Source organism: Lissotriton vulgaris, unplaced genomic scaffold (assembly GCF_964263255.1).
Source record: "Lissotriton vulgaris unplaced genomic scaffold, aLisVul1.2 SCAFFOLD_1357, whole genome shotgun sequence".
NCBI classification, from domain to species: Eukaryota; Metazoa; Chordata; class Amphibia; order Caudata; family Salamandridae; genus Lissotriton; species Lissotriton vulgaris.
This window is the reverse complement of record NW_028247203.1, coordinates 129,625-148,756: the sequence shown is the minus strand read 5'-3', so window position 1 is coordinate 148,756 and position 19,132 is coordinate 129,625.

Genomic DNA, 19,132 nt, shown 5'->3' with positions numbered 1-19,132 from the left:
AGTGGAAAATAGCTCTCAATCCTCGAGCTCGGCGTTCTAGATGATCGGGCCGCGGCGGAGCCAGCAGGTCCCGAGATGGACGAAGGAAAAACGACGGTCCGTGGCGGAGCCTGCAGGTCCCGGTGAAGATGACGGTTACAACGGTCCGTGGCCACGCCAGCAGGTCCCGACGACGATGAAGGATATGAAGGTTGCGAAGGCTGTGGCAGCGCCAACAGGCAGGACGATGGTGCACAAGACAGAGCTACGGCAGCGCCAGTAGTCCGTCAAGGATGAGTTCCTCTTTACGTCTCTCGACTCCAAGATACAACTGCCTTCCTGCTCTGGAGCTGCCCCAGTTATAGGGCTGGCGTGCTTTGATGTCCGGACCCTCGCACTTGGAGGTCGGGAGGTCCGGGATGAGGGAGTCCAGACACCCAGCAGGGGGGTGGAGCCAGCGCCCGGGGAGGCGATGGGCGAGCGGCACTTGGCGGGGGAGAGCCATCAGCACCTCTTTCTCCCATTGACTTGCCAAGTAGCCCGCTCACCTCCTGGGTGGAGGGTGGTGCCGGAATGTCTGAGGCCGGGCCAGGCCCAGGGTTGAGGTCGATCGGGGGCCAGGCGGCCTCGTGGTGGAGTGTCCAAGATGGCGCCCCAGGCTGGGCGCGTGGGCCGGCAGTGGATCGGACCCACGAGGTCAACATGCTCGAGGGCAGGGGTCCCTGAGGGGACGGAGGACGTGCAATGGTGGTGTGTGGTACTTGCGGGACTGGACTCAGGCCTGGTTGGGCCGGGGGAGAGCGGCCCTTCATGTGGCCTGTCCAACATGCGTCCCCCCCAGCTGAAGGCGGGGAGAGTTACCCATCCTCTTGGGGACTCTCCTCGTCGAGGCGGAAAAACCGGGACAGGCCATCCGCGTTGGCGTGATCTGGCCCAGGCCGGTGTTCGACTGTGAAGTCCATACCTTGCAAGGAGATGGACCAGCGTAGCAACTTTGGGTTTTCCCCCCGCATATGCATCAGCCACTGCAGGGGTCGGTGGTCGGTCTGCACCCGGAAGTGGGTGCCAAAAAGGTAGGGCCGGAGCTTCTTGAGGGCCCATACCACAGCGAAGGCTTCCCTCTCTATGGTGCTCCAGCGTTGCTCCCGTGGTAGGAGTCTCCGGCTGATGAAGGCCACCGGTTGATCAAGGCCTTCGGTGTTCACTTGAGACAGGACTGCCCCAATGCCCTGGTCGGAGGCGTCCGTCTGGACGACGAACTCCCGGCTGTAGTCTGGGGCCTGGAGCACAGGGGCGGAACACATGGCGGCCTTCAATTGTTCAAATGCAGTTTGACACTCTGGGGTCCAGTTGACTTTCTTGGGCTGATTCTTTGACGTGAGTTCTGTGAGGGGCCCCACTATGGTACCATAGTCTTTCACGAACCTTCGGTAATAGCCCGTGAGGCCCAGGAAGGCTCGTACCTCGGTTTGGGTGATGGGGGGCTGCCAGGCCTGGATGGCGGCAATTTTCAGCTGTAGAGGGGCCACTAGGCCGCTTCCCACCTGGTGTCCGAGGTAGGTTACAGACCCTTGCCCAATTTGACACTTGCTGGCCTTGATCGTGAGGCCAGCTCGCTGAAGGGCTTGCAGCACTGCTCGGAGGTGGTGGAGGTGCTCGGTCCAATGGTGGCTGTATACAGCGATGTCGTCTAGGTAGGCGGCGCTGAATCCTTCGAGCCCCGCCAGGACCTGATTGACGAGCCGTTGGAATGTTGCTGGGGCATTCTTCATGCCGAAGGGCATGACCGTGAAATGGTAATGGCCATCGGGGGTGGAGAAGGCAGAACGTTCTTGCGCCCGGGGTGTGAGGCCGATCTGCCAATAGCCTGCTGTCAGGTCGAAGATGCTGAGGTAGCGGGCAGCTCCCATTCGGTCGACTAGTTCATCTGCCCGGGGGATGGGATGTGCGTCTGTTCTGGTGACTGCATTCAAGCCCCGGTAGTCGACGCAGAACCGGAGTTCTGGTGTGGTGCCGGGGGCAGCTGCTTTGGGGACCAGTACGACAGGGCTGGCCCAGGGACTGTCTGAGGGCTCGATGACCCCGAGCGTGAGCATCTTGGCTACTTCTTCCTGGATGCAGGCCCGTACCCGATCTGGCACGCGGTAGGCCCGGTGGCGGATAGGGGGGCTGTCCCCGGTGTCCACATCGTGCACACACCAGGAAGTGACACCTGGGGTGAGGGAGAACAGGCTGGCGAACTGTGATAGGAGGGCTTGACACTCTTGGCGTTGTTCTCTGGTGAGGGCCTCCGAGAGCCGGACCCCATCCACGGAGCCGTCTTGCTCCTGAGTCCGTAGGAGGTCAGGGAGAGGCTCGGAGTCTTCTTCAACCCCATTGTCTGTGGCCATCAGGAGGCTGAGCTCTGTTCGCACAAAGTGGGGCTTTAGTCTGTTAGCGTGGAGGACCCGGAGAGGGTTCCGGGAGGATTCCATGTCGATGAGATAGGTGGCAGGACCCTTGCGCTCGATTACTTTGAAGGGCCCCGTCCATTTGTCTTGTAGGGCGCATGGCTCAGTGGGGGACATCACCCATACCTGTTGGCCAGGTTCGAATTCAATGGATGAGGCATTCTGGTCATACCATTTTTTCATGTCCTCTTGACTGGCCTCTAGGTTGGCTTTCGCTAGTTCTCTGAACCGCCGGGTCTGGTTGCGGAGGGTGAGGAGGTACCGGAAGACATCTGGAGGGTTCTTTAACGGAGGCATCTCCCAGCCCTCTTTGACTAGGCTGAGCGGCCCCCGCACTGGGTGTCCATATAGCAGTTCAAATGGGCTGAAGCCTAGGGATTTCTGAGGGACCTCTCGGTAGGCGAAGAGGAGGCATGGCAGCAGCACATCCCACTGGCGACGGAGGGGCTCTTCCAACCCCCCGATCATTCCCTTTAGCGTGCGGTTGAACCGCTCAACAAGTCCGTTCCCTTGGGGGTGATAGGGGGTCGTGAATCGGTAGGTGACCCCGCACTGTTGCCAGAGGGATTTCATGTATTTAGAGATAAAGTTCGTGCCTCTGTCGCTGACGACTTCTCGGGGGAAGCCCACACGGGAGAAGATCCCCATCAGAGCCCGGCCGACTACCGGGGCTGTCACAGTTCGCAGAGGAACAGCCTCAGGGTAGCGGGTGGCGTGGTCCACTAGCACCAAGATGAATCGATGGCCTTGTTTTGTGCGCGGGTCCAGGGGCCCCACAATGTCTATTCCGACCCTCTCAAATGGGGTAGTGACCACAGGGAAAGGTTGCAGGGGGGCCTTTAGTTTGCGGCCGCTCTTTCCACTGGCTTGGCACGTGGGGCAAGATCGGCAATGCTGGTGCACATCGTTCCTCATTTTGGGCCAAAAGAAGTGGGTCACTAGGCGACTGTAGGTTTTATCTTGTCCCAGGTGCCCTGCCAGGGGGACATCGTGGGCCAGGTTTAGCAGAAAGTCTCTAAAACGGAGGGGCACCACTAATACTCTGTTGGCCCCCAGCTCGGCGATTCTTTGCTCGTTGTACAGCAGATCATTGTCCCAGTAGACCCAATGAGTTCCGGAGGTATCCCCTGCGCTCTGGGCGAGCGCTTGCTGGCGGAGTCCCTCGAGGGAGGGACAGGTCTTCTGTTCTTGGCGAAATTGTTCTTGCGTGGGCCCCCCCTCTTGAGGCCACTGGTCGAGGTTAGCGAGGTCGGAAGGTTGAGCTGGTTCGGGGGGGATGTCATGGTCGGTGGTTTCGGCGGGGGCGACCGGAGGCGGTGGCGCCGGCCATTCGGGTTCTTCTGGGCGGTGGTTGGCACGGGCGGCCATGGACCGGGTGGTGACGCACGCCCAGTCCGGGACGCCTAACATTCCTAGGTGTTCTCTTCGCTCCACGGCGGCCCACGGAGAGCTTTCGAGGTCATTTCCAAGGAGGCAGTCTACGGGGGCATCGTCTCGGACTGTTACTTTCAACATGCCGGAGACCCCTCCCCATTCGAAAGGGACGCAGGCCATCCGACACAGACTTTCAGAGTTATCGGCTGATCGTACAGGGCAGAGAATGTTCGGTAGATACTGTTCTGGGGTCACCAGGTGACAGCGGACGGCTGTTACACTGGCCCCGGTGTCACGAAGGGCTTCGGCCCGGCGTCCATTGATGCTCACCCATTGGCTGTACTTCTGGGTGTTAGCGGGTAGGGGGACCCGCGGGACCATGTCTTTCCCCCCTAAGCATGCTAGAGCCATGGCGGCTGGCTCCCACTCTTGATGCTCTTGTTCGTATTCTTCCTGTTCCTCGGAGATCTGTTCCTCCCCTAGGGCCGCAGCGGCCACTTGGCGGGGTCTTGGGCTCTGGTATTGCGGGCAGTTTGGGTCGTTTGCATAGTGGCCTACTCGTTGGCATCGGTGACACGTGACATTGGCTCTGTATCCCGGTCGCGCCGGGGTGCCGCCCCGGTTGGCCGGGGGGGTGGTGCTGGTAGTGGGGGCGACCGGAGCGTTGTCCCTTCCTCGTCCTTGGCCCCCTCCTCCTCCTCTTGGTCGGTGCTGACCATTGTTGTTCCGGTTCTGTTCGTAGGACCCATTCCGGCCCACTCTGGTGATCTCCCACCGGTCAGCTTCGGCCGCGAGCTGCCGGGGATCCGTTAACTTACTGTCGAGGAGGTGCTGGCGGAGCTCAATGAAGCAATTGTTCGACAGATGCTCCCATACCATCAGATTGAACAGTTGTTCGTAGGTCGTGACGTTGCTTCCTCTGATCCAGCCCTCGAAGGCTCGGCTAAAGTACGTTACATAGTCCACCCAAGTTGTACCCGGGATGCGGGTGCAGTCTCGGAACCTCTGACGGTACATCTCGGGTGTGAGGCCATAGCGGGTGAGGAGTGCCGCTTTCATATGGTCATAGGAGGTCATCTGGTGGTCCGGGAGCTGTAGCAGGGTATCGCGGCCCTCATTGAGGAATCTCCCCCATAGACCGGCTCCCCAGTCGCTTCTATCGATCCGGTGTGCAGTCATAGCGATTTCATAGGCCTTAAACCATTGCTGGATGTCGTCCTCTCGGAAATATTCTCGGACAACATCCTTGGGGATGTGTACCTTTTTGTCTGTGGCCCCTGAGGTGTGGGGTCGCTCGGGCACCCCTACTTCTTTATTCTGTTTGCGCAGGTTGATCTCGGCTAGGTTCCGTTCGTGTTCGTACGCCAGTTTCTTTTCCTCGAGATCCCTTTGTCTCTGTTTCTCCTCTCTTTCCTCTCGGAGACGCAGGTGCTCTAAGTTGATTTTTTGTTCGGCCAACTTGAGTTCAACGTCCATCTTGAGTCGGGCCATTTCTAGCTCGTGTAGTCGGGTTCTTTCTCTTTCCTGGATCTCGTCTTGCGAGAGACCCGTTCTTTGCCCTTCAGGGGCCGTGGTGGTTTTTTCTGCGGTGCTTTGATCGGGGGTTCCGGCAGCCCCGGTCTCTGCCCAAGATTCTAGGGCATGCTTAAAATCTTCTTTGGTGCTTAGTCCGGTGGTAGCGATACCCAGTTCGATGCAGAATTGTTTTAGTTCACGATGGCTGTACTCCTCCAGTTTCTCCATTTGGAACTTCTCGGTTGATCCGCTTTCTTTGGTTGTCATTGTGATTTCGTCGTGGGGTGAGCTACTTTCTGTACGTTTATGCGGTGATTCGGATCCCACCGCTGCCACCAATGTTAGACGGACCGGGAGGGTCGGCCGAGACTACGGGGAGAGGTCTCCGGGGAGAGCCGTCTCCAATGACTGTACAGGTAAGTAACTTCCCCCCCACAGACGGACACCACACAAGGTTGAAGGTTAACAAGACTTTATATGCAATTCTTAGGTTACGATGGTGTGATACAAGGAGGTCTGGACTCAGGGGTCCCCTCGGTTCTAGTCTCTGGCTTAGGAAAGGGGTAGCGGGACAGTCTTTGTTACCAATGAGTGGAAAATAGCTCTCAATCCTCGAGCTCGGCGTTCTAGATGATCGGGCCGCGGCGGAGCCAGCAGGTCCCGAGATGGACGAAGGAAAAACGACGGTCCGCGGCGGAGCCTGCAGGTCCCGGTGAAGATGACGGTTACAACGGTCCGTGGCCACGCCAGCAGGTCCCGACGACGATGAAGGATATGAAGGTTGCGAAGGCTGTGGCAGCGCCAACAGGCAGGACGATGGTGCACAAGACAGAGCTACGACAGCGCCAGTAGTCCGTCAAGGATGAGTTCCTCTTTACGTCTCTCGACTCCAAGATACAACTGCCTTCCTGCTCTGGAGCTGCCCCAGTTATAGGGCTGGCGTGCTTTGATGTCCGGACCCTCGCACTTGGAGGTCGGGAGGTCCGGGATGAGGGAGTCCAGACACCCAGCAGGGGGGTGGAGCCAGCGCCCGGGGAGGCGATGGGCGAGCGGCACTTGGCGGGGGAGAGCCTACGGCACCTCTTTCTCCCATTGACTTGCCAAGTAGCCCGCTCACCTCCTGGGTGGAGGGTGGTGCCGGAATGTCTGAGGCCGGGCCAGGCCCAGGGTTGAGGTCGATCGGGGGCCAGGCGGCCTCGTGGTGGAGTGTCCAAGATGGCGCCCCAGGCTGGGCGCGTGGGCCGGCAGTGGATCGGACCCACGAGGTCAACATGCTCGAGGGCAGGGGTCCCTGAGGGGACGGAGGACGTGCAATGGTGGTGTGTGGTACTTGCGGGACTGGACTCAGGCCTGGTTGGGCCGGGGGAGAGCGGCCCTTCATGTGGCCTGTCCAACAGCGAGGGTGATAAAGGCTCACGGGTTACGTCTGACATCCTATGCAGACGACACCCAATTAGTCCTGGCGGTGCACAAGGATGGTCCAGTGGTGGCAGCAAAATTCCAGGAAGCGATGCTGGCCGTCTGCGCCTGGATGTCTACAAATTGTCTGAGGCTTAACTCAGACAAGACCGAGGTCATGACCTTTGGCAACCTTTTCCCGGACTGGTCATCCATCTGGTGGCCCAGTCAGATGGGTCCCCCGCCTGTCCCTGTTGCCAAGGTCAGGAACCTCGGAGTTATCTTCGACAATAACCTGTCGTTCAACCTCCACGTAAATAAGGTTGTATCATCTGCCTTTTTCATCCTAAAGAAAATCAAGAAACTCCTGCCCTATCTCCCGACCTCCGCAGGAAAAACTCTTATCACCACCCTGGTATTTTCCAAGATGGATTATGGGAACGCCCTTTTCCTTAACACTCAGAAACAAATCCTGAATAAACTTCAGTCTATACAGAATGCGGCAGCGAGAATTCTTCTCGGCATTCCCCGACGCCATCCTACTACTCCAGCCATTCGTCATCTTCACCGGCTGAGAGTGGAAAGCCGCATTAAATTTAAGGCTCTTTGCATTGCCTACAAGGCTATTCATGACATAGGCCCCAAATTCTTGATCGAGGCCTTTCAGCTGTTCAGTCCTAAAAGACAGCTGCGATCCGCAAACATCTGCCTGCTCCCAGTTCCTCGAACTAGAACTGTGACCTGGGGGGAGAGGCGCTTCCTGGTAGCAACGCCTAAGCTATGGAATGCCCTCCCTTTGACCATTAAAACAGCCCCCTATCTGGTCAACTTTTGCAAGCTCCTAAAAACCTGGTTATTTAACCAGTAAGGCTTTTGGTTAGGGGTCCTTCTGAGTAGTCGCATGCGCTGAGACACCTCCGGGTAATTGCCGCGCAATAAAAATCTCAAAATTAAATTAAATTAAATTAAATTATTCGAATGGCAACACGTCCATCTTGAGGGACCTCAAAGTCGTCAGACCTCACACCATCCTCAGCGGGTGCATCCTGAGGTGTACTGACCTCACACTATCATCAGGGAATGCAGCCTGAGGTGTACTGACCTCCCACTATCATCAGGGGTGCAGCCTGAGGTGTACTGACCTCACACTATCATCAGGGTTTGCAGCCTGCAGGTGTACTGACCTCACACCATCATCAGGGGGTGCAGCCTGAGGTGTACTTATTTATTTTAGAGGTTTTATATAGCGCTGGCTGGACCCAGGGGCATAAGATCGCTTTACATTTTGAGACAAAAAGGTCAATAAGACAGGGGACATACATAGCATCAATGTATATAAACAACATATAAGTCTCCGCCAGACAGATTTCAAAATGATAAATATGGGAAATAAGCACACCCAAATGTGGAAGAAGTGATAATCAAAAATATCATAAGGCACAAATTGAAAAAAAAGAGGCGGGAAATTGCAGAGTCAGGATAGAGAGGTTAGTGGTCAGTTAGGTTGGTAAGGAAGAGAGAGGGAGGGGCAGAAGTGGGGGGGGGGGGGTTTGGAGGGGATGAGGGCTGAGGGTGGACAAGGGAAGGGGGGGTGCAAGGAAACGTGAAGGTGGTAAACAGGGAGGGGGAATTGACGAGGAGGAAGGGTGAGTAAGGGTGATAAAGAGAGGGCGGATGCATCTAGTGTCGGACAGATGTGGCCAGTGGAAGAGAACAGATAGGGATTAGGGTCCCCAGTATTTATTGAGGAGATGTAGTTTGAGTTCTTTTTTGAAGCTAGAGTAGGAAGGGTTGCAGCGAAGGTCAGTTGGAATGGCATTCCAAATGCAAGGAGCGTTGCCGGAAAAGGATCGTGACTGGGTGGTTTTCTTTTTTAGAAGGGGGGATAAGAAGGAGGGTGTTAGTACTTCTCAAGGCACGGGAGCAACCGGCTTTAGTGAGTTTGTTAGCGAGGTAGGTCGGTGTGTTCTGGTGGAAAATTTTGTGTGTAATGCAGGCTGTTTTGTAAGTGGACCTACCTTCAATGGGGAGCCATTTAAGGGTTTTAAGGGCACGGGAGATGTGGTCGAATCACTTGCAGTCTGAGGTAAGCCTAGCTGCAAGGTAAAGCACAGATTTAAGAGGTGCTAGGTGGATCTTGGGAATTCCGGTGAGCGTGGCATTGCCATAGTCGATGCGAGAAAGAGCAAGGGATTGGACTGCTAGTTTGAAATCATCGATAGGGATGAAGGGCTTCATTTTCTTAAGGTGGCGGAGAGTGAAGAGGGCTCTTTTGGCAGAATTGTTGATGTGTACCTTTTTTTTTTAAGACCTTTATTAAAAGTACAAGTGGAGTACACAGCATGAGTGCCTACAACCTGCGGGCAGGCCGGCAGCAATGACAAATTGTATGGCAGCGGCATGGCAATATCAGATATGGGCGGAGTAGATTAACACAGCATGTCGTCTACAACCCAGTAAGGGCCGGCCGCGTTGTAAGATGACGAGAGCTGTAGAAAAGAAAACATGGCATCATAGGAGTCAAACATGGAAAGGAGAGGAAGCAGTTAGCCTTGAGGTCTCATTTTGTATTTTTTTTTAAATTCAGTAACCTAACTTAACTAAACTGGTAGGAGGTATGATCAATCCCTCCCCACTGCGTGCCCACCATACAAAGTATGTGGTGAAGAGGATTGGTCAGCGCAGGGCCAGAATGAAGTGTTCCCCGTGATGGGTATCAAATCAAAAGAGGAGGGGCGACACCCTGCCACTGATCAAAGGCTGTAGTGTTGTTGGGGGGGAGGGAGGGGTGGGTCAGTACTGGCTGTGATTCTGATTTCAATATACAGAGGAGCTGCGGAGTTGCTGCCTATCTGAGGGCCATGTAGTGCGTGGATTGCATCGGAATTCGGGGGGGGGTGAGTATTCCCCTCGCCAATGAGAATCCATACGCTGAGCAGCATTAGAACGACATACTGGTATCTTGTGCCCACAACCCGGGGTTCGCTCATAAGCTAAAAATCCAAAATGCGCGGTCGGCAACGGGAAAGCGATCAAAAAAGGGAAGGAAGTTTCGCTGGCATGGACGGATGGGCGGGGGGAGGAACGGTGTGCATTTTCACGCCACTGGTCTCGCGGCATCAGCGGCTTCCGACGGGGAGGCAGCCGAGGGGTCATCATCCGCCTGGATCCTGAGTAGGTACGCGGTGAGCGGGCCCCAAAGGTCTTTAGGCCGAAGTTTGTGCGGCAAGAGGTCCGCATAATTATGCAGTTGGTCCTGCCAGGTAGCCATGGACGTCAGCCAGTCATTGAATTTGGGTGCGCGTCCGCGTCCCTATTTGCATGCAATTTGACGTTTCGCGAGTAGAAATCCCAATGCAAAGAATTTCCTACTTTTTTAGGTCTCACCTTCTGATGCGCATGCGCATCGAGCTGGCGAGGATATAGGGGCTTAACCAGAGTTTAACGAAAAAGCCGATTTGATGATGTGCACGCGCTTTAGGCCACGCCCATCAAATCAGCTTTTTGGTTAAACATCTTAGTTGCACGGCCGCTAGGCCGTGCCTCCTTTAACTCTCCTCCCCCTACTCTCCTCCCCCTGCCTCTCACTTGCATGGCCGCTAGGCCGTGCCTCCCCCAGCTCCGCCCCCTCCCTTCACGGCCACCACATCAAAGGCAACCCAGCCTCCCTCCCCCAAGCTTCTCAGCGTGCGCACAAAGATATGCAGAAATATATATTTTTTAAAAGGTCTGCTTCGATGCCCTTTATTTAATCGCATTCCAGAAAATGCCAACAGAGGAGCCGTGCTGCAGCTTCCCAAGGCTGGCCTCCGACCCGGAAGCACAGCCCCAGACACCATGAGCCAGCAACACCGTCATCTGACTCAGCCCGATCAAAGTAACGCTGCAATGGAGTGCACCGCGACAGCCAGACACCACTCACTAAGCCCCCACTCCCGCCACTATAAACTGCAAAGTAGGCAGGACTCACAGTACCACAGCAGATCACTCCATGCAACCCGCTTCTCCTTCAGTTTGAACACCTGCTCCCCAAGAAATGTCCAACAATGAAACCTCCACAACCCCACCCCACCTTCCTAATGCTGTAGCCTGACTGCCCACCACAACTTCCCCAAAGCCCTCCATGATACACATGCCGCTAGGCCGTGCCTCCCCCAGCTCCGCCCCCTGCTCTACGCCCCCTCCCTTCACGGCCACCACATCAAAGGCAGCCCAGCCTCCCTCCCACAAGCTTCTGCACTGCCGCTAGGCCGTGCCTCCCCCAGCTCCACCCCCTGCGCCACCACATCAAAGGCAGCCCAGCCTCCCTCCCACAAGCTTCTGCACGGCCGCTAGGCCGTGCCTCCCCCAGCTCCGCCCCCTGCTCTACGCCCCCTCCCTTCACGGCCACCACATCAAAGGCAGCCCAGCCTCCCTCCCACAAGCTTAAACATGCCCCCTGCCTCTCACTTGTTTTTGTATGCGCCCATGTCCCTGTTGTCTTTCATCGTTCCGTCCGTTTGCTTTCTCACCTCGTCGCACACTGGCTCCACTTCCTCTTGCCCGCCCACCCCTCCCCTTCTCTTCCACCTTTGTGGTCTTTGTTTTAGCGCAACCAACATAAGCGTCTTCCATGTACCAATAAACCAGTTTCATTCAAATAGTAAAGAAGCCAAGGACCTAATTATGCATTACGGTCGGCATTATGTTAAGAGTATAGTTATTTAAAAATAACTCAACATAGATTAAATACATTTTAAATTAAATAAAATGCAGGTTTGGTGTAACGGTTAGAGTTGCGCCCATGTCCCTGTTGTCTTTCATCGTTCCGTCCATTTGCTTTCTCGCCTCGTCGCACACTGGCTCCACTTCCTCTTGCCCACCAACCCCTCCCCTTCTCTTCCACCTCTGTGGTCTTTGTTTTAGCGCAACCAACATAAGCGTGCATGGGGGCATGTAGTAACTGTAAGGATATACATTACGACAGCATTTTATTTGCCAGTTGAAACAGGAAACAAAAATGCTAAAGAATTAAAAAAAAAAACATAAACATTTCTAAAAGCTCTAACTCTAATGGTGCGAGACCTATTGCATTTCCAATGCTTGTTTAATCTTTGGGGAAGAGTGACCTAGCAGAGCTATCCTAGGGCAGGGTTCGATCTCGACCCCCATCATGTCAGACATGGCTTCGAATACCGCCACCCAGAATAATGCCTCCTTTCTGCATGACCATGCCAGATGCATGAAGTTAGCGGCAGGGCCTTGGCATCGGAGACAATGGTCATTGTCCCGTAAGCCAAATCTGTGCAGTTTGGCAGGGGTATGGTAGAGACGGTACAGGAATTTAAAATGGAGTAGCCAGAGGCGTGCGTTGCCAGTAACTGAGTTTGTGTGGGAGCAGCTTTCCTCCCATTGGTCGTCAGTAAGTGGAGAATCCAGATCTTCATCCCAGTCCCGTTGTGCTCGAAATGTAGGGGGTGTGGAGGCCGAATATGCATGTTTTATATAGCATGGAAACAACGTGTTTCGGGGTTTCTGATTGGAGAAGAGCATGCAGAGGTGCCACGGTTTCTGGCTCGTCTGGGAAATTGGGGGTGACTGCTTTGATATTCTGGCGTAACCTAGTATAGAGGAACGTGTCCATAATGGAGGGTGTGTGCTCCCCAAAGAATTGAGTGGAAGAACGGAACGTGCCCTGCAAATAAAGATCTCCCTAGGTGTGGAGGACCAGTTTGATGAGCATTTTACGACCTAATTCCTCCTGAGAAACACTGAGTCTGGGATCGTGCGCCAGGGGCATGCGCGGGGAGTAGAGGAAAGTAATGTCCATACGAGCCGCTATTCTGCGCCAGGCAAGGACTGTACAGTCCACCGTGGAAGGGTCCCGGTCGGACACCTGGGTGTCTGTGTAAAGGTAGCCCGATGGTCAGGTCGGTCTCGCGTAGCCGTCTTCAACTGCTAGGTGCGCCATGAACGGGGGAGGGCGGAGCCAATACGCTGCGAAGTGACCTTGCGCACAGTCATAATATAGCCGAAGGTTCGGCAAGTCGAATCCGCCCTGATGGTAGGGTAGCATAAGCGTGTTCAACCCAATCCAGGCCTGTTTCCCCCCATATGAGTCTCGATAATTGGGAATCCAGGGCTCGGAAGAAGTGCGGTCCCGGGTTATATGGAATGTTCGTGAACAAGTACAGCAACTTGGGGATAATCACCATTTTTATCAAGGAGATGCGGCCTGCCATCGAGAGCGGGAGGTGTATCCATTTAGCAACGTGGTCGGTCAGTTTATCTAGTACAGTGCCATAATTTGCCCTGATAAGGGCTTCACGATCTCTAGTTATTTTAACCCCCAAGTATTTGATCTCGTCACTCTCCCACTGTAGCGGGAAGTCGAGAGGGAAGCGTTTGGTCTGTCGGTGAGCGGAAACAAGGCAGATTTCGACCAATTAATTTGGACCCCAGCGATCGCACCGAATTTGGTAATTTCGCGAAGGAGGGGATTTAAATTTTCTTGCGGGTTATGGACATATAGTGTTATATCGTCCCCGTATAGGGAGACAAGCAGTTGCCTCTCCGGATAATTTAGGGCACGATGGTTGTGATGCTGACAAAGTTTGGCTGCAAGAGGTTCGATGGCAATTGCAAATAGGACCGGGGACAGCAGGCAACCCTGCCGAGTTCCTCTGTGGATCTCAAAAGTGTCAGACCTGTATCCGTTTAAAAGAACAGCAGCATGTGGTTTCCGATATAAAAGTTTGATCCAATCCAAGAAGTTGAAAGGAATTCCCATGCGTTCTAATAGCGACAATAAGTAGTCCCATTCCAGGGAGTCGAACACTTTAGTAGCGTCGAAAAAGACGGCCGCTGCCTCACACCTAGGGGTTATGTCCTGCAGAACAGTTTGTAATGTGCGGAGGTTGTGTGACATCGCACGGTTCGGGACAAAACCCGCCTGGTCAGGGAGAACAAGACGCTCCATAAGGAGGTTGAGACGTGTAGCAAGGACTTTCGCCAAAATCTTGACGTCAACATTCAGCAGCAAAAGGGGGCGATATGAATCGCATTGGTCCAGTGGTTTATCCGGTTTTAATAGGGAGGTTATTAGGGCCTCTCGCATGCTGGCGGGCAAGATTGCCTCCTCCAGAGCAGTGTAATACACCTGTTTTAAAATAGGGGCAAGAATGTGTATGAAGGTTTGTGGTAAATATTTGATTTACCGTCCTAATTTCTATGCAGGTAAGTACTTAATCAATAATAACTCAATCGGAAAGAAAGAGGCAGAGTCCGTGGTGTTAGAGTTCTTAGGGGTTTTATTCCTTAAAAGGGAATGGTTCTCGAACCGGATATCATGTTCCTACCACCACTGGGGTGTAGGAAGGGATAGAGCAATATTTTATTGACAATACATAGCTTATATACTTAAATCGTACAGTAGAAACCAATACAGTAGGCGTAACAGCTGAGAGAAACAAGATAAGAGCACACACGTGGTAGTGATACGTAATTAGAAGGCGTGAACTAGGCGTGAACATAGAGGTGTGTGCTAGAAACGTCACAGGTAGGTGTCACGAGTGGGTGGCAACAAAGCAGAATCTTGTAATGTCAGCAGAAATCTGAGGCCTGGATGCGCGCGCAGCTGCATGACGTGTGATTGAAGGGGAACTGGAGGGTGCAGGGGACTTGACATTTACACTGGCGGAAAGAGACAAAAGTCTGGCATGTCAGATCAACTCGTACCTCTATCATATCTGATATCTGATGTTTAGGAACTGTATTATCTAAACGGAAAAGGTCTCTGGGGCAGAAGCTATTCTATACTGACTATGAGTGCGTGTATAAGCGCCTAAGTGTCTGCATGAGATGCGAGGGGCATGGGCCTACCATGGTAACAGAGGCTATGAATTACTTGCACGGAGACAGTGAGGCCGGGCCCTTTGCTCTGCAGCTGGGGGAATGTTTACTTAAACTAGTAGGCAGGAATGCATTTTCGAGGAGCGGAACAGATAATTTGAAGGTTGAATACAGTCTTGGCAGGCAGCAGGCTGAGCTAAGCGCCGTGAGCCGCACAGGGAGTAAGGCAGAGGTCACGGGTACAGAGGCAGCCTGGGCTGAGGCTTTCGGAGTCAGAAAGCAGGAAAAAGGCTCGATGGCAGAATTCAGGGCCTACTTCGCCAGAGCTGAAGAAACGTGTAAAGTACACCACAAAAAGACGTTGGCATAGCATACTTAGAAACGGAATATTCAACCCATTCAGGGTGGGTCTGAAAGAGGACATGTTAACGTTGGACGCAAATGTATTTGCGTCTTCATAGCTGGCACAGGAGGGAAGTTACATGCACTTTAAGCTGGTACATGGAGATGGTGGGGTACACGTTAGGGAACATTACTTGACCATAAAATTTATATTTCCTCAGGTTTTATAGAAGTCGATCGGCAGGCCATCAGAGCCGGGAGCTTTACCTGACTTCGTTGACATGATGACATCTTTTATTTCATCTAGGTCAAGTTCGTGATGTAAAAATTTCTGCTGGGACGGACCTAGCCAAACTATTGCTGTGTCTTCAAGGTATGGGCGTAAGTCCAGTGTAGACTGCCTGTGGGAGGTATATAGTGTTTTGTAATGGTTAGTGAGGACGCCTAGCTGTCCTGGCAGGTCCCTATGTGGAACTTGCTGGTCATCCAACAGGGTGGTGACATAGTTATAGTGTCTGGGAGGTCTGATCGCAGAGGCCAAGGCTCTGCCAGGTCTGTCGCCCTCCCCGTAGATGCGTGCTGTGAATGGTTTCCCCAAGAATTTCCATTCTTTTTCAGCTGCGTCAGTGTATTCATTAAGCTTCTCCCTGAGTTGAGCTGTGGCCTTGGGTCCCTGAGTGCCTTGCGAGACATCCCGCTCCGGCAGGCGTATCTCAGCTTCCAGCTTCCGTAAATCACTGCGGGGGGCCTTGAGGACCCCACCACCTTTCGAAATGCACCAGCCCCGCACCATTAGTTTAAAGGCTTCCCAGACTGTAGGGAAGCTGGAGACAGAGTTAACATTACGATAAAAAAATTCAGTGATGTCTTGCTCGAGTTCCGCCCTAAAGGCTGAATCAGAGAGGTGTGCAGGGTTGAGTCACCAATATAGGTAAGGGGAGACATCTAAGGGGATGCGCAATGATAGGAGTACCGGGGAGTGATCTGAGAACGTGCGCGCCAGGTGTAGGGAGTTGACCACCCAAGGTGCAATGCCAGCTGACAGAAATATGTAATCTATGCGGGCCCAAGTGGAATGGACCGCAGAGTAGTGTGTACCTTGTCTCAGGGAGGGGTGCAAGTGTCTCCAAGAGTCTAATAGGTGGTGATCTTCAATTATGCCCTGCAGTGTGCGTTGGGTGCGTGTGTAATGTAGCGCCTGCGGGTGTGATCTGTCCATAGCAGGCTTCAGGGCGGTATTGAAGTCGCCCCCAGGATCACGTGAGAAATACCCAGAGTTTGGATTTTGCCCCACATATTGAGGAGTGTGGTCGGGTCATCTATGTTGGGGCCATAGTGACAAGCAAGGAGAATGGTGTGCGAGTGTAGTTTCCTCCAGACCATGCAGTATCTCCCTCCTGAGTCTACTTCCGTGCCAGCCGGGGTGAACCCAACACCTTTCTTAACAAAGATCGTGACTCCACGTGAGTAAGTGGAGTATGACGCAAACACCCTGCAGGAAGCCCATTTAGATGCAAAGAGAGGAGACCCATTTGGCCGTAAGTGTGTCTCTTGTAACAGTGCTATGGACACTCCCTGTCTGTCTAGATAACCCAGTACCTGTCGTTTCTTTCTAGGATTATTCAATCCCCGAACATTCCATGATGCAATCTGAAGTTTGAGAGCTGGTTGCGTATCTGTCACGTCACCCATGGCCATCTTAAAAACAACCAGCAGCTATCACATGTAGCAATTCCTGGTAATCTGACAACAGTAGAATCACAGTTATGATTGAAACCCATGACTACCCCCTTGACTCTTCCCGTATCAGAAATTAGACCAGTAATCACATTAGGAGAACAAGAGCAGATCAAACCCTCCCCAACATCGGCTACCCCAACTTGCCGAAAAGAACAGTGACCTATAATAGAGGCATCAATAAAATCACAGTTTCGTATGATCCCCGAGTCCACCTCCCTGAGTCCACCCACCCTCGGTGCTGTAACATTGTCCACATATGAAGAGAACGGGCAGGCCACATCTATCTCAGCATCCGCCGATTCAACTTGCCGAAGAGTACAATGTCGAGGAGTAGTGGACAGACAGCTTGAAGTACTAACAGTTAACGCTGTAGGTCGGACCTCACGTGAACAATCAACACTCCCTCCCACACCGGCTACCCCAACTTGCCGGGAAGTAAGCCCCCTCCCCATACCTGAATACCCTCAAACATAAAACCAATGTAGTCAGTACTCTTACCCTTATGAGGGAAGAGGAATTACGGGGTTTGCCCTTTGGGGACCGAATCCAGGGGCACCAGACCTGCCCTCCACCTCCCTACTTGCACCCACTGGCAACCAGGCAAAGGCCTAGCCTGCAACGCGGGACGGAGGTGGGTGATCAAACACACATATGCATCTATGACCACCTAGCAATAACACAGTACATATACCTCACCAGAGTTCATGCGGAGTGGGCACCGTCAGTGTCTCTTCTCCGGTGCGCGGGAGGCATGGCTCCATGGCGGGATGCTGTGGAACTGAGCATAGGACAATCAAAAAATGCGTGGCCGGCCATGTTGAGTGCAGGAAGTTAGATCAATGGTTGGGTCAAGCGCTCACTCAAAGTGTATCAGTCTTGTTGGGACATCGGAGAGAGCGACCGAGAGCGCCTTTTGTCAGAGTCTTCTTTTGCCTGCTCTTTACCAAGGTGTTTTAGAAAGTCTTCCACCTGTTGCGGGTTTTGGAACAAGTGTTGTTTGCCTTGGAGGGTTATTTTCAATTTCGCTGGCTAAAGCATAGCGTAAGGAATTTCCTGAGTTTGTAGGACGGGGACGTGCTGTGAGGGACCTGTGGGCGCGCTCTACAATGAGGTGGGATGAAAACGCTTCCTTCCCGAACAGTTCAGTAACAAGGTTCTCAACGAAGACCTCCATCTTCCCTGTGTTGGTGGTCTCAGCAAGGCCCAAAATGCGGACGTTGTTGCGGCGTGAACGCGCTTCCAAATCCTCATTTTTCTCGGCTATTATACGGAGAAGCCTGTCCATATGAGTCACTTGCCTGGCGCTGGAGGTGGCCCCATCCTCTAGTGTAGAAATCCTCTCCTCCGCTTCTTTAATACGCGAATCATGGTGTTCCAGTTTGGCCACGACACTGTCCATTCGAGTGTTCATGTTATCTATCTTGGCATCAATGGACGTGAGGCTCCGCTGCATGTTCAAGAGGAGAGCTTTCCAGTCTTCCTCCTGAGGTTCTGGAGGGGGAGGACTCCCATTATTTTGAAAGAAGGAGGCCCCTACCTAAAAGGATGAACTCCCATCCTTAGTTGGCGCTGATTTGGAGGCTTACTTGGTCTCGAAAGGAATTTTGGATTGCCTGGCATCGTTGCGGCCCATGTCTCTTTTGGGCGTCCGTGCAGCGGTGAAAGGAATGGCCGCCAGCTCGCGGGGAGGGGTGAGCCAGCAGATAGGCCCAATCTAGCTGTGCCAGTAGCCTCTGGACAGTGCGTGGGTCCGATTATACGTCCTCTTTAACAGATCCGGACAAGAGGTTAGTGAGCGTGGTGGGTCAGAGAGCACCCACGCGCCTTGGTCGTGGCGGGAGATAGTAAGGCGAGAGCGTCCAGCAGTCCCTCTGTTGTGCAAACGGCGCCAAGTGAAAGTTATGGTAGGCCGCGTCCGGGCCCTCCCGTGCCTCCAGGCCAGAAAGTATTGCGGTGCCTTCCACGTGGGAGCCAAAAGTGCGGAGCAGCGTTGCAGGTGTAGCGGGGAGGAGGCGTTGGTCAGGAAGGCCGCAGATCAGTCCACAGGCCTCAGTTCAGCGCTGCGCCGGCAAGGTGGGAGAGCAGGCCCACGGTGACAGTGAGGCGAGTGTAGCTTGCAGACTTCGGGCAAGATGCTACCACCCCGGGGAATCGTGGGCTCCTGTGTCAGTTAAAACAGCGAGAGGGGGAGCAGAAGGAAAAGGGGGCCCCAGCTCCAAGAGTGCCGGGCCCGGCGCAGCTCACCTCCGACTCCGGGGAATGCAACTCGTCCAGGGGGGGCCAGACGCAGGCATATTCCGGTCGTTCACCCGGTCCGGAGTGAGTGTTTCGCGCGATTTTCCGTCCAGGCCGCGCAGGCCGCAAAGCCCCGACCTTTCCCAGCCAGGGAGGCCGAGCAACAGCGACCCGCGGACCGGCGGCGCACTCCGCTCTGCACCCCTCCACATATATCTCGACAGTCCAGTGGCCGTTCTCGTCCGTAAGGGCACCGATCAGCTCCCAGC